Consider the following 16,418-nt stretch of genomic DNA (forward strand, 5'->3'; position numbering starts at 1 on the left):
CTGAACAAACATCACCTTCACCCATTCTCAACAAGTAGTCATCCAGTCTTTGTCTGAAGAGGTCCCCTACCTCCCGAGGCAGTCCATTGTACTTTTCAACAACTGTGTTAGCACATTTCCCTTCACAGTCAGCTCAAATATGCCTCCTTGAAACTTTCAGCCACCATTTCTAATTCTGCCTTCTGGAGCCAAATATGAAAAGTTACTCTCTTCCACATGACAGCCCTTCAAATACTTGAGAAACGGCTATTATACCCTCCCAACGTCTTTCCTTTCTTCACCAGGTTAAATATCACCAGTTCCTTCAACTGATGCTTGCATGGCATGGTCTTTAGACCTCTAATTATCCTAGTAACCTCTCTCCACCTCCCCCCCACCACACACCCATACTATAACTTGTCATTGTCCTTCCTAAAATATGACATGAAAGTGAAAACAAGAAAAAAGAGCAGAGGATGTTCACATCTCTCATTCTGGGTGCCCTACCTCCATTCATACAGCCCAAGTTAGAATTAGCTCTTTTTAAATTTTTTTTGGTTGCTATGTCTTACTGTTATGTAATATTGAGCTTGAAATCCACTAACCTTCCTCTCCTCACCTCCAATCACATGAACTATTGTCAACCATACATTGCCCTCTAGCACTTGTGCAGCTGATTCTTTGAACATAAGTGTAGGACTTCATCAAATGTCATCTTTCTTAAATATCATCTCATTAAATGTCATCTCTTTAGATTTGGCCTATTATTTTAGCCTGTCAAGGTATTTTGGGATTCTAACTCTGTCATTCAATGTGTTAGCTATCCTCCAAACCTCCTTTCATTTGCAAATTTCATAAGTGTGCCTCTTGTAACTTTATATGTTATTGATAAACTGTTTAACACTACAAGGTCAAGGAGAGATTTCCAACGTGCTCCATTAGAAATCTTCCTCCATAAATGACATTAATCCATTGATTATTCTTTGGATCTACTAGACCCATTCAATGAGGTGCATGGCCGCCTAATTTTACTACCATCTAGCTCACATCTCTTATGTTAGTCACAAGCATAGGAGGGAAGACTTGTCAAATTTTTGGTTGAAATCTACATATACTCTGTGTATAGTATTTTTCTAATCTACCAGTTTAGTAATTATGTGAAAGGAAGGAAGGAAGGAAGGAAAAAGAAAGAGAAAAAAGAAAAGAAAGGAAGGAAAGAAGGAAGGAAAAAATGAAGTTAATCTGTCATGGACTGTTCATTTTTTAAAATAAAATTTTATTGATATGTTTTGTTTTTAGTATCTCCTAAATTTCCCCATTTCTTCCCAGAAAGCCATATTGCATAGCCAAAAATATTAGTTTAAAAAAAAAGGAAAAGAGGAAGAAGAGAAAAAAATAATCAGCAAAACTAATTGATACTCAAAAAATATCTTTAAATATGTGCAATACTCCACACTTGTGGAGCTTACCTCCCACCTCTGCAAAAGAGTAGAGGGGGGTGTCTTCTTATATCTCTTCTTTGGAGCCATGCTTGTTCTTTGTAATTTTGTAACATTCATTTTCAATTGTTTTGTGTTTATTATTCTTTCCTTTTATGTTGTTGTCATCCTTGCATGGACAGTTTTCTTGGCTCTGCCTGCCAATGAGGCTTTTTCTGGCTCAACTAAGTGCTTCAGTAACCTTGTTGAATATCCTTTCCAAGGTTTGGCTAAATAAACCTTTTGTTAATTGTTGAATGACTTACAAGTGTTTCATTTCATTTCTAAATCAATCCTAAACTAACAGAGGACTAACCTGAGGCAGGCCCATCCATTACACTAACCAACCACTTTTTTTCCATTCCTATCACCGAATAAGGGGCAGTTAGGTGGTACAGTGGTTAGAGCACTGACCTAGGAATTAGGAAGGCTCATCTTCCTGAGTTCAAATGTGGCCTCAGATACTTACTAGCTCTGTGACCCTGGGCAAGTCACTTAACCCCATTTGTCTCAGTTTCCTCATCTGTAACAGCCAAGAAAACCGCAAATGGCATCACAAAGAGTCTAACATGACTGAACAAGAATTAAAATTATTGAAGAAATGAATTAAACAATCTTGATTAGACCCATTATAAATTTATTATATCTCACCTCAAACCAGGACTCACTTCTGCCAATAGATCTCTTTCTTTATTCATAACTCATTTCCTATGGTACCACAATTATTTGAAATTTTCCCCCCATTTATTAAGATTCTTTCTCTTCTAAGTAACTACTTCATCACCTCATAAAATCTACCTGGATCTTTGGTCTCTTACTTTGCTTTTTTAAAACATCAGTAGCCATTCACAGGGAACTCTCATGGTTTGCATATACATGTTCCATTAAAATGGAAGGTCTGGGGAAATAGTATGGTCACCAGAGAAGCAGCACCCTCCTCTCTCTAAGCTCCAACTCTCTATGGGATAGCACAAGGGGATATAGAACTATGGGTCTACCCAAATAAAACTACCTCTAAAGCTGTACCCACTTCCTTCTTTTGAATGAGCAGTATTTCAGTGAATGCTAGTCATATCATCCTGGCGTAATGGTATCTGCTTTACAGAGAAGCAGATTATTGTGCACACAGGGTTTGTTCTTGGAGAACTAATAAGCAAATAATGAACACAATAACCAGAAAATAATATGTAAAAACATGACGGTCCTATTTTTAAGTCCCTGTTAAGTCCCCCAGGTATGGGATCAATCTGAACCCAGGAATTCTAGCAAATGTACCAGTTGAATTTTTTTAGTTTCTCACTATCACTTACTTTTGATCAGGCAGGAAAAAGAGATGGAAAATGTGGAAGAGCTATCACAGGGGTTAGACTCAGGATCTAGGGAGATTTGAGCCATGGGAGTCAGGACTAGTGTGAACTGGAACACATGAGAATTCGTGCTTTCCCTGGTCCCAGATATCTGTCTTTTGGCCTCTGACTATTTTTAGCCTTAGGTAGGCCAACACAGGGCCTAAGTGGCACAGTGGATAGAGTGCTGGGCCTGGAGTTAGGAAGACTCATCTTTGTTAGTTCAAATCTGGCCTCAGATACTGACCAGCTATGTGACCCTGGGCAAGTCATTTAACCCTGTTTACCTCAGTTTCTTCATCTGTAAAATGAGCTGGGGAAGGAAATGGCCAACTACTTCAGTATCTTTGCCAAGAAACCCCCAAACATGGGGCAGCTAGGTGGCACAGAGGATAGAGCACCAGCCCTGAAGTCAGGAGGACCTGAGTTCAAATCTGGCCTCACACCAAACGCTTCACACTTACTAGCTATGTGACTCTGGGCAAGTCGCTTAACCCCAACTGCCACCCCCCCAAAAAAAGAGAAAGAACCCCCTAAACAGGGTCACCAAGAGTCAGACACAATTGAAAAACACCTGAACAACAATGAGACCAACACAAAGCCACTCTTCTTGTCTACACAAGAGGTATTAGCCTACCATCATATACATCTTGGACAGGCATAACAGATGAACAAGGCTTGCAAAAATACTTTACATACACTATTTTATTGTCCCCTCACAATGCTGTGAGGCATTATAGGTATCACTAACCCCATTCTATAGCTGAGAAAAATTGAGGTTCAAATAGTTCAAATTATTTACTCAGGGACGCAGTAAGAGTCCATCAAATCAGAGGTTTGATTCAAACCAAGAATTCCCTAACTCTAAATCTAGTCCTTTTTTTTTCTATAAACAATGCAACTTATAGAATCTTTGCACTCCCCATAGTTCCTAGGCAAGTATTTTGTATATAGCAGGTACTCAAGAAATATTGTTAAATGGATGTTTGCAATTAACCAAATCAACTTCACTTTCTTAATTAAGAGGCAATGAGCACAGGTGTGTTTTAATTGCACATACAAGATATCATAATCAGAGATGCAAAGCCAAGAATAAGCACTAAGAAAAACACAGGCAGCAAATATTAGAACAAGAACATTCCAAATACAGAGAAGTAGATTAATGATCGTTTATTAAACACCTATAACCAAGCTAGGTGTCACAGTGGATAGAGTGCTGGGCCTGGAGTCGTCTTCCTGAGTTCAAATCTGGGCTCAGACGCTTACTAGCTGCATGATTCCAGGAAAGTCACTTAACCCTGTTTGTCTCAGTTTCTTCATCTATAAAATGAGTTGGAGAAGGAAATGGCAAACCATTCCAGGGTCTTTGCCAAGAAAACCCCAAATGGGCTCATGAAGAGTTGGACATGACTAAAAAATGACTGAACAACAAGAAGTAAAATACTAAGTGCTTGGGGAGCAAGGGCTCCCAACCAGCTAGTAGGACAGATCAGGAAAGGCTTTGTATAGATAATAAGCTTCATTCCTATTGAAAGAGGCCAGGAATTCTATGAGGCAAAAATGAAGAGGAAGTACATTCTTAACATGGAGCATGGCAGTGCAAATGTGGCACTTTCTGTCTGAAAGAGATAGAACCATCTGTGTGTGAAGAACTAAGAGAAGGCCAATTTGGACTATAGCAGGCAGGAAGGGTAGTAATGTGTAATGAGTCTGGAAAGATAATTTGAAGTCAGGATGTGAAGGGCTTTAAAAGCCAAACAGAGATCATGTTTTATCCTGGAGGTAAATGGGAGCCATTGGAATTTATTGAGAAGGGGAGTGTCATGGTCAGATCTTTAAGATCCCGGTGAGACCTTTTCTTGATGAAACTATAGTTTTTATAAATAAAACCTTGGGGGCACTTGCTATACTAAGAAGTTACACAAAAGCAGTTACCTTAAAGTTCAATTGAATCCTAATGGTTTCAAGAAAGAAATAATCCCATCTGCATAAGAAGAAAGCCTGCAGGCCTACAGATGAGGAAACTAGGGCACACCCAGTTTAAAAAAAAATTGGCAGAAAAATCTACCGTAAGTGAAAATATTACATTGGGTATCTATTGGGGGTGAATACTCTGCCCCCAGCTGTCTCTGACCTCTTCTGACCTTGTTATCTAAGGTCAACTGAACTGGTTATTAGAAAGGGGTCTTAATAGTTATTAAGGGTTCACATTTCAGTCAGAAAATTCCTGATACTTCCTTTCTATTTACTGCTTATAGCTCATTTCATCAAGTTCCCTGGAATTTCTAATAAGAATTTCAGAATTTCCCAGGAATCACTTTTATGCCTCCCAATTTCCAATTTTAGTACACTCAACATTTTTCAAACTATACTGTTATACCTAGAAATTTAAACATTGACTTCAAAAATTAGATATTTTTAAATGAGTATTATCAGCATTGTTCATCTTTTAATATGTTTCAAACACAAACATTTCCTTTGAACTCAAAGAAACCTGGGAACTTTTTATGAAGTAGTACAGTAACAAAAGTTGACCCAGAAGAATAATATATACACTAACTATAAATATGTAACTAAGGATAACAAAAACAGCAACAAATCTATGCTAAATAAACAGAAAAGAAAGCCAAAAGGGGTCATGGAAACTGGCAAGGAAATTCTGTTACTACCATGTTAAACTTAATATGCTCATCTTTTTTTGTGTGTTTTTAAAATCTTTTTTACTTCTTAAACAAGAAATAACAAGCTTATGACCACATGGGCAGTCATGGTCATTTTTCTTTTGCTCCCACTTATATATTTGGCTACTCCCATTTGTAGCTTTTATAAGCTCTGGGAAGACTTATCCCAACTCCTGCTCTCACTGATGACTCATGTCCTTCAAAGCAAGGCTAGCTAGCTATATATCCCCTCTTCAGAGTTGCAGGGCTACCCTTGAGGGACAGTGGAGTTCTCTAATGCTTATAGGCCTGAGCCTTCATTCTAATGTACTCCCCCATATCAGTTACCAATGATTAGCACTCAAGTATGATTTATTCAATTAACAGCAATTAACTTTTCTGTATAGATATTTATTGAGAAGATATAGCAAGAACAAAAGTGTGTGTGTGTGTGTGTATGTATGTGTGTGTGTGTGTGTGTGTGTATATATATATATATCTTCTCTTCCCCATCTCCAACATCCTCCCCTATCCCTATGTCCTACTCTCTGCTGAATGAGGGGCAAATTTTCTCATTTCTCCTAGGTCCCAGGTGAGAGTGGGCTCAAGCTTAAAGCAGTTGGCACAAAGCATTCTACCTCCCACCAAGTTCACGTCCAAATACAACATAGCTGATAGAAAGAGCTGCTTCTCCTTGTAGAACCTGACATCTTGGCTGCAGGGTCAATCCTTGCTTGGTGAATTGAAAATTCTGGGGTGGACCCCAGCTCCTAAGCCTCCAGTGGTTCTTCTGACCTTGTGAATCTCATAGGGTCACAACCGCCTAGTCTGACACTCCTTCAAAGAGATAAGGAGCAGAAGCCTGTATTTACAAGTCACATGTTGTCCTACAGCCTCTCCCCACTTAGTGAATTATGGCCTGTTTTCCTCACTTGAACCAGCCAGTCAGGAAAGAAGACAAGATATACTTGCTTCGGTGGTTGGTATAAATGCACACCCAAATCTAGGTCAGTTGGCCAATCAAAAGTCTTTATCTTTGCCATGTAGTGGACCAAAAACAAGTCTTAGAATAATTGTGCTACTCAGAAGCCCCTATGGGGATTTCATCAGCCAAACATAGTACAAACATGTTTATAAGGGCTGGGTTTGGCCAGTCCTCTTTTATATAAAATTTATCTTAAAAATCATAATTCTCTTGTTTAGAAGCTTTCCTGGAAAATCATTAACTTTGAATTTAGCTTGTATATTTTTAAAAATTTTCTTTCAGATAGCTCTCATATCCAATTTTCTTATAGTAAAACTCAATGGTGAGAACTTTCATGTACTTTTAAATGATTAATTAGATATATTTCCAATCAAAACAGCATTTATTAAGCATCCACTATGTACAAATCATTGTGGAAAGAAAGACACAAAGCAAAAAATAATCCCCTGGCCTCCATTAGATTATAAACTACTTTGGGGCAGAAACTGTTTTTGCCTTTAATTTGCATGCACATTGCTTAGCACACACAGTAAGTGCTTAATAGATGCTTCTTGACTTGACTTACCATTAATAGACAGTCTATGATCTTATTCTACTGTGGGTATATAGCGTATGTAAAGTGACAGCTATATGCATGGTAATTTGAGGGCAAGAAGGCAGTAATAATTAGGAACATCATGAAAGGCTTCCTGTAGATGTCCTATAAGCTATGCCTTGAAGGAAGTTAGGGATCCTAAGAGATTGCGGTAAGAAGGAAATATATTGCTGATATAAGAGACAGCCAATAAAGAGATGTAGAGACAGGAGACCCTACAGGGCCTGGTGTTCCAAATCTGTCCCCATCATCCTCCATCGAAATCTGCACTAGGTTCTGATTCTGCATCTCATTCTAGCGGTAGGACTGTTGTGTCTGCCATCTAAGAACTAGTCTAGCTCAGTAGAATGAAGGAGACATCACCAGAGGGATGAGCACCTAGAAATGATTAAAAAAGAAATCAGAGTAATTCATGAAGACCAGAGTGTGATGGGTATACAATCTGTGACAGTGGAAGTGAGTATCCACCTTGAAGAAATGACAGGTCTTTTGAAATGCTAAAGTTGAAGTGCAGAGTTAAGCCCTATTATAGCATAATGTTTTCTTTAAAAGTTGGCAATGTTCTTCTCATCTGTAGTTGTTCCACTTTTGCACCCTATTCCAGCCCGAGTCTCCCTGAATTGTTTGGATTTTCCATGCTCTACCAGACTGAGGACTTTTTGAGATTTTCCTTTGGATGATTCTAAGGGGTCATCAACTGGGATAATCATTTACCTGTTTTGGCTTCCATGAAAAATTTTCAACATTCATTACATATCCATTGTTAATATTTGTGTTAGTCTTAAATGGATCACAGCCAGGACATTCTATGCCATTCTGCCATAAATTCAGCTTGAGCAAATGGCTACATGTTAGAATACATTCCTATCTGTCTACATATAGTATCATACGGATTGAGCTAGAATTCATTCACATTTTTGCTTGTCTCCACAATTCATTTTGTTTTGGCCAACTGCATTAATCTGGCATGATCATTACAATGACCAACATGACAGGTTGACCATATCAGACTCTAGGAATTTTGTCATATGGACAGATACAGCTGACATAGAGATGAATTTCTATCTGTTTCTTGAAGTGTTTTTGAGCTTATGAGTATTGCCCTCACTTTTTCTGGTGACATATTATGACCCTATGAAAATATGAAAAATATTCCTTGGCACTTCCCAGAATCTGTCTACTTTCCTTTGACTTGTTCAACATTTTCTTAGCCAGAAGTATGTCTTTATTTTAACGAAAATTCCTTCTCACATAAAAACAAATGTTACTTGTATGAGTTTGTACATGTTAGTTCCAAGAACACACATAGCTATTACCTATGCTTTTAGTCCACAGGATCAATAATTCTAATATAAACTACAGCGTGATTAGTGCAAAGGAGAGGTCTAGGTAAAGTGTAAAGACAAGTTCAGGGGACCCCTTAACAGTCCTTAACAAATACTATGAGATAATTGAAGGAAGGATCTACCACCTTACTATAGAGAAGTGTCAAAGCTTTATTAAATGCTCATAGGCTTTGAGAGGTAACATTGGATGGTGACAAGAGCTGTCCTTGAAGTCAGGATAAGTTGGGTTAGACTAATATGTACCTCTGAGACATATGAGTTGTGAGACCCCCTAGTAAGTCATTTAACCTCTCATTTCCTTAGGTAACTCTCTAAGACTGTAAGTTACAGAAGGGATACAGATCTGCATTGGTAAAGGTAGTTTCCAATGGGAGTTCCCAATGCAATCACAGGACAAGGTAAACACACACACACACACACACACACACACACACACACACACACACATTCATTCCAAGTAGGCTCACGTTTCAAGCAGCTGATGAGAAACTCATATTGTTGTTTACTTAAAAATATTGGATAATCAGAATCTGCTTAATTTGAAACCTTTTTTTTCCTAATCCCTTGTGTTTAGAAATTAACTTTTTTTTCTACTTATTTTTAAAGTACACAGCAGGCATACTTCTTTCTTATCTGTCTCATTCCTCCCTTTTGAAAAAGCTAGTCTGTTCAAAAGAAGCGTAAGTGTAGAGTTCAGTTCTCAGGGGGAAATGCTCCTTGCTTTAAACAGCACCAACTAGTTCCTAAATATCTTGTGATGGCCTTTTAAGGCACAGAAATGGCCACCATCCAGAGAGCAGGAGGATGAGAGAGGCAAAGTGAAACACTCTATCATAGTCCTTTCTGATCAGAGATGACACAAAAATGTCGCCCACCTTGCATAAAATTTGGTTGAAAAGGATCTAGCTATATTTCCCTGTGGTTTGTACCAGGGGTGTGGTGGTAAGTGTTTAACTGGTTGTCCAAAAGAATAAATGTTTGCAGAACACACTTTTAAGTTTAACCTTCATCATTAACATTTTTTCCCATCATTTTCTTAAATCTAGACAATCAACAAAATAAGTCAAGCTTTAACTAGTAGTATTTGCCTATTTCAGAAGTAAAAAACAATCACACTGAAAATTTAACTATTGTGAGCCCACCTGAGCTGGCTCTAACACACAGACTGCTCCCTCCCCCTTTGGTCTCATATTTAGTTTGTTCTTTGATTTCTGGTCTTAACTATGATTTATACATCTGCTTACCTATTTTTCTCATAGGCAGACCTTTGTTCAAAAGGAAAGAAAGTAGTAGAGCAAAAACTGGATTCAGCATCAGAGGAGCTGGATTCTCATCCATGCTTTGCTAAATATTATCCTCTGAGATACTGGGTAAATCACTTTACATCTCTAGGCATCAGTTAATTAATCTATAAAATTAGACGGTTAGGCCAGATGACCTTTAGGGTCCCTTCCAATCTAAATCTGATACTGTCACCCTACCCACCCCACCCTCCATTGCTACAGATTACCTTGATCCTGTTGTAGTTTTCAGAGTTGGGTTTTTTTTAAGATTTTTCCATATTGTCCAAAGCTGTATTTTCAATATATCTTGTAATATTTCTTATGGCCACCATGCTTTAACGAATCAAAAACTAGGTTCTTAGGTTTGTATGGTAGAAACATTCATGTTTCCAGAAGAATTTCATAAGATCATAGATCTAGAGCTGAAGGGTCCTCAAAGGCTCTCCTCGTTTTACAGATAAATAGAGACCACACCAATTAAAAAAGATGGCAGAGTACAAATGCCAAGGTAAAATCCAGTTCTTCAGTCAGTCTGACATTTAAAGTGTCTACTATGTGCCAGGCACTATGCTAAGCTCTGGGGACACAGAGAAAGATAAATAACAGTCCCTGTTCTTGAGGACCCCACAGTTAAAGAGGCAAAATGCTGTAAGAAATCTGAGGAAGAGAGATGACTTTCCGTTAAGAGGGCTCAAAGAAGTCTTCATAAAGGGGGTGGGACTTGACTGGGATCTTGAAGAAAGGAGGGAACATTAGCAGAGAGAATGGGAAAAAGTCTAAAGATGCATGAGGAAATGCATGGAGACAGGAGAAGGTCAGATGAGAATGAGAGACGGCATGAATCCAGTCCGGCTGGTTCATCCAGTGAGTGAGTGGGAGTAAGTACAGGATAAGGTTGGAAAGATAACTGGTAAAGAGGCTTGAATACCAAGGTCAAAAATATATACTTAAGTATCAAAATTTAGAACTAGAAGGGATCTCAGAGGGCATTTTGTAGAACATTCCTATCTATCCACAGATGAGAAAAATGAGGCCCAGAAAATAATAATTTGCCCAAGGTCATGCACAGGTAATAAGTAGCAGAATCAGGATTTGAACTCTCACCCTAAAATTCTGTACTTTAACAGACGGCTCCTGAAGGAATCAGATGGTCAGAGCAGAACATTATGAAATTTTGATATAGGAAAGGCTGGAAGCAGAAAGTTCAGTTCAAAGACATAGGGAGGGCTGCGTTGATCAGTGGAATATTGATCAGTTGGGTATCCACAACCTACTTGATTAAATTATAGGATATTATAATAGAGACAAGGATATGTTTTCACCCCTTTCAAACTTTGAAGCAGCCCAATGGCACTCTGTGAAGTGTGGGTCCCCTTAAGACTTTGCTTGGCTAATATAAAAAAAATGTAAAGACGTGGTTACATTTCTTTACTCCTCTATAAGGTATGAAGTTCTTCACTCAACTTGGTGGACACATAGCGTGGCTAGTCATTGACTTGCTGATGAATTAGCTATACCTCTGATGGTTTTAAAAAAGAAAGAGCAAGTTATGGGGAGTTAGTCATCTCTGGTACTCCCTTAATCTGGAGGAGGAACCCAGTTCTTGGCAGGGAATCACTCTTTGCCTTTTCCTCAGAGTGTATTTGGAGGACAGTGAGGGGCGGGGAAGAAACTTCTCCTTCTCCCTCCCATCAGCAATGGCATTTTGTAGAATAGGACATGTTGTGCTCATAAAAGAGAACAGGCCCAGAAAGTCCAGCCACACAGTAGAGTTAAGCAGTGCTGTAGAACAGGCCCAGGGTACTCAACAGAGATGCTGTGCCTAGGGAAGCAGCATGGGGACAACACAAGAAAAGAGATCAGGGCTCTGTAGGACCAGATGTGTGGATTGTCTTGGTTCCCTGCATTCCGTACCTATGTGCCTCTCTACTAGCATATCTGGCGTAACTCTTCTTCCCACTGATTTGATGTGTATTTGTGAGAGGAGTACCTCAGGTTTATAGTGTGTGAGTGGAAGAGGACAGGGTTGTTAAGTACTGTTCTTATTATTCCATTTCAGCAAATGCCTTTGCTTTGAGCTAATTTTATCCTTGGCTGACAATAAAAGGTAAATGCATCTGTGGGGGCTTGTGAACTATAATTTTATGAACGCAAATTCATAGAATATTTTAAACCTGGAGTATCTGTTCTCTAGGAAACCCAACCTGTGAGTGGGTAGCCCAGAGGGGAAAAAGCAATTACAATAGTCTGGGTGAGAAGGAATGAAGGTCTGAACTATGGTGATTCCAGTGGAAGAAGGAGGAGAGAGAAAGAGAAAGAGAGAGAGAGAGAGACAGAGACAGAGAGATAGAGATATTGACATAGAATCAATGGAATTTGACAAATAGTTGCACGTGTAGAATGCAGAAGGAAGATTCGAAGATGCCCTCAAGATTATGAACCTGAGTGACTATCAGTTAGTCAGTCAGTAAACATTCATAGAGAGAATAGGTTTAATATTAATAGACATCAAGAAAAGGGAGAGGCAGATCGAGGGGAGCATTAAAATCCCAAATTTAGAGCTATTAAAATTGTCCTAGAAGCTAGAAATGGTATCTTTGGTAAGTTTCCTGGAAATCATCTAGTTGAACTTCTTCCATTTCTATTTAGGAAATGGAGGCCCAGAATGGTTCATTGGTTTAGAAATAGAAAAAATAAATAAATAAAACTTGAAGGTCATCTAGTCCAATCCCCTGTTTTTATAGGTGAGGAAAGTGGAGTCCAGAGAGATTAAATGACTTGTCTAAGATTATACAACTAGTAAGTGATGGAGTCAGGAATTGAATCCAAATCTTCTGATTGCAAATCCAGGATTCTTTCCACTGTACAAGTCTTAGATATGATGAGTTTGACATGTCAGGATAGCCAAGTGAAGTCAAGCAAGCAGCTGGAAATTTTTGGAATTGTTGCTCTGAGGAGAAGCTGGGGAGAGAAATAAAGATTTAGGAGTCGTTTACATAGAAGTGATCATGGAAACCATGGGAAAGGATTACATGACTAAGACAGAATGTAGAGGAGAACTCAGGAGAAAACATTGGAGGATATCCGCATTTAAGAGAGAAGAGGAAATTGATGAAATGACAAGAGAGATAGGAGAAACAGGATGAGAGTTCAGTGTCACAGAAACTAAGGGAGGAGAGGGCATTGGTATAATTACAAACAATAATACCTTCTATTTTAGAGATTGCAAAGTGCTTTATACACATTACCTCATTGACACTCATATCAACCCTGTGAGGCTGCTGACAATATAGCTAATATCACACTCATTTTACAGGGAAGGAAACTAAGTTACAAAGAGGCCAATTTTTCTGCCACGATCATGCAGATTGCGGGTATTGCATTTGGGTCTCCCAAACCTTAAATTGTTGTCTTTTATTTATTTTATATCTATTTATATTTGTATAATCTCCCCCCCACCCCCACCCCAGATAATAAACAGCCACAGGCTGTTTCTCATTTGCCTTGACAATTCAAGGTCTAGTATAGTGCCTGACACATGATGCTTAATTAATGCTTGATTAGTTTATTGATAGGAGCTTAATAAATGCCTATGGCAGGAAGAAAGGAAAGAAAAGGAAGGAATTGAGGGAGGGAAGGAGGGATGAGTGGACAAAGATTTGCTCTTGGTTCCAACTCCGGACCACACTAAAAACAATCTGTATTCTGAGATCTAAAGATCTGTGGAGCCAAACAGGATTTTGCAAAGTTCAGTGCCCTAGGAAAAGAAACACTTCTCTCTATGTATTTGCTTACAAATACAAATAGAAACATTATTTGCACATGTAAAGTGGGTAGATACACAGTAGTATAACCTGCTATGTACATGCAAATTGGTGGGGTAGACTAGATATCTGTACAGTCAAAAAGGTACAAATTGTGCCCTGCCTGCTTGGGTACAATTTGTTGCATCCTCCTTTTTCTCTTTAAATTCTTTGGGGGTGGGGGGGTAATAAATGTAGAACAAAGGGAGTATGGCTTGTAAAAGGGTCGCTCCACCAAGCACTTTGTGTACTGTACAAAAGACTGAGAAATCCAAACAAAACTCTAGCCATCTACAAATTCTTTGGAGAATGCCCAGGAACCAGATACCAAGGGTAACTTTTCTTCGGCTTTTCTAATTCAGAGTTGATTAGTACTATTGTTTCCCCGTGGGTGGGGCAACACTTTTTCTCTAGAGAAGATCAAATGGCTGTCCAGGCTATGAATAACAATTTATTCGGAACTTAGAACAGATCCTGCTCTTGAAAAGGGATAGGAGACAATCACAAGCCTGTCTCAGCCCACCCTTAAATTGAAAGAAGGAAGCTGATAAATAATGCAATTATGAAAATAGATGTTTTTCTGTCATTAAAGACCTGGCTGGGTAGGTGGGCGGGGACCCTAAGTACGAGGGTATCAGGTGAGTGTGTGTTAGGTAAGGTGCTGTATAGTTGCAATTTGTTAGTATCTTCTAGTTCACTGAGATCAGTATTACTAAGGACTAATTAACACGCGAATCTTTAGAAATAGTGCTGAGAACTTTATACTACATATAGAAGGAAAAGAAAGGAAACTGGCATCTGATGGAACTGAGGCAGACATAGAGAGGGGGACCTTCTTTTTTGAAGTTTCTGAGAGTAGCATCTCCTTCAGTTGTCTCCCCCATAATTCCTATTCGATCCAACTGCTTCAGGAATATTTTAAAAAGAAAGAAAAAAGCGATCTCTGACGAAGTTTCCAGGCCAGCATCACAGATGTAGGAAATGCATGTTTGACAGGCTAACGGTAATATACTTACTGAATTGGGGGAAATGAAGCTGAACCGAAAGTTGAGGGATGAGTCAAATACCTAAGTTCCCTGCAGTAGGAAGGAATGTAACATTTGAAGTGGAGAAAGAGTGGGAGGTGATGGAGTTACCAGGCTTAGGAAGAGACTGGGTGAGACTGATTAAAGCCAAGAAGGAAAAAGTGGAAGTAAAAGTTTTCATTAGGCCTCTAAAGGCTACGTCACTGTTTTCTCCACATTTTGACCTCTCAATAAGCAGAAATTTTAAAAAAAAAAAGTATATCATGATAAGAAAAGTAACTCTTTAATGCTAATCTCACAGTCTAAACATGGCTGTATAGAAACTTTCCCAACTTTCTGTGAGCTTTGTGTTTTGTTTTGTTTTGTTTTGTTTTTTGGGAGGGTGCTATAGGACATGCCAGAAAAAGTTGTTTTAACTTAGTGAAAATTTCTGAAGTATTGGAAGAAATTGTTAAAGGTATTTAGCTATTAGTTTATGTTTTCTTCCCCATAAACATCTTTTCATATAGAGTCTATAAAGGGGAGTCTTTAGGATAGCAAATGATTCTAATGGCTGGATTTCTAGGTTTTCGGGTAGTGTTACGTTTGTTTGTTTGTTTGTTTGTTTTAAAATTCAATCAATCCAGGCTTTACTATCCCAGATACACCCTTTTTATAAAGCCTATGAAAATGTTCCAATGAGAAAGACTAAGACCTTATTATTAATAAATTTACCTATGAACCAAAGGCTTGGATTCATCTTTCTTTTTGCTAGGCAATCAGGATTAAGTGATTTGCCCAGGGTCACTCAGGTAATGTCAGGTGCCTGAGGCAGGATTTGAATTGCAATTCTCCTGTCTCCAGGATCAGGGCTCTACCCACTGCACCACCTAGATGCCCTGTTTGTGTTCATCTCGAAGAGATGAAGACTACATTCAGCCTGAGAGACCAAGACCTTAGAATGCCAGGTCTTCCTCTTCCAGCATTGCTTGGGAAAACATTTCCCATCTCCACCATGCAACCTTTCCTTAACCTTGCACTCCAAAAGCCTCTCTAGGAGGGAAGCACTTTGTAACCTGTAAAGTTCTTACATAAATATGGGCTGCTATTATTTCCTCTCCCTCTTATGAACTCTAACACCTTATTTGTTCTCCATTTATCATGTTACATTTTATACTAGGAGACAGCTTATGGTGTAGCACAGGGGTGGGGAACCTGATATAGCGGATTAAAGGGTGGCCTTGGAGTAAGGAAGGTCTGGGTTCAAATTTTCCCTTGACACTTAACTAGTTTACAAACGGTGTGGCTGTAGACAAGTTTCTGAACCTCAGTTTCCTCATCTGTAAATTGCTGTTTCCTCATGTTAAAATTGCTGTAGTATCTGTCTTGCAAGGTTATTATTGTAAACGTCAAATGTGATAACGTTTTTTAGGCAAAGTGCTTTGCAAATTTTAAAGCACTTGATGAATGTCAGTAATTATTATTAGACTGTACCTATCAGAAGGTAGCCTGAGGAGGAAGGAGGATGGAAAGAAGCATTTATTAATCTTCTACACTTTGCTGAGCACTTTACAAATATTATCCATTTAGTCCTCACAACCACCTTAGGAGGTCAGACGGCTGTGAAGAAACCTTAGCTGAGGCCCACCCACGAGATCAACACATGAATACTGATCTTTATTATACCAAGGGAAGGGTATCCTTGTTACTTAGCTGCAGGGCTTTGTGAGCCCCCAAGAAATGCTTTTGGGACTCACAGCCCAGTTTGCTCAGTATTTTAGATAACAGAAACTTAAATAAGAATGAAAGAATGGTGAGACAGTTGGCAAAGAAAGTGAAATAGCTGAGGGGCTACAATTCCAGCTATCTGCTTCCCGCAGCTCATTCACTGAAGCCTAGTAGCCCTCTGGGCTCAAGAAAGCAAACACTTTTGTTTGGT

The sequence above is a fragment of the Phascolarctos cinereus genome, unplaced genomic scaffold (assembly GCF_003287225.1).
Source record: "Phascolarctos cinereus isolate Bilbo 61053 unplaced genomic scaffold, phaCin_HiC Scaffold_4;HRSCAF=312, whole genome shotgun sequence".
Lineage (NCBI taxonomy): Eukaryota > Metazoa > Chordata > Mammalia > Diprotodontia > Phascolarctidae > Phascolarctos > Phascolarctos cinereus.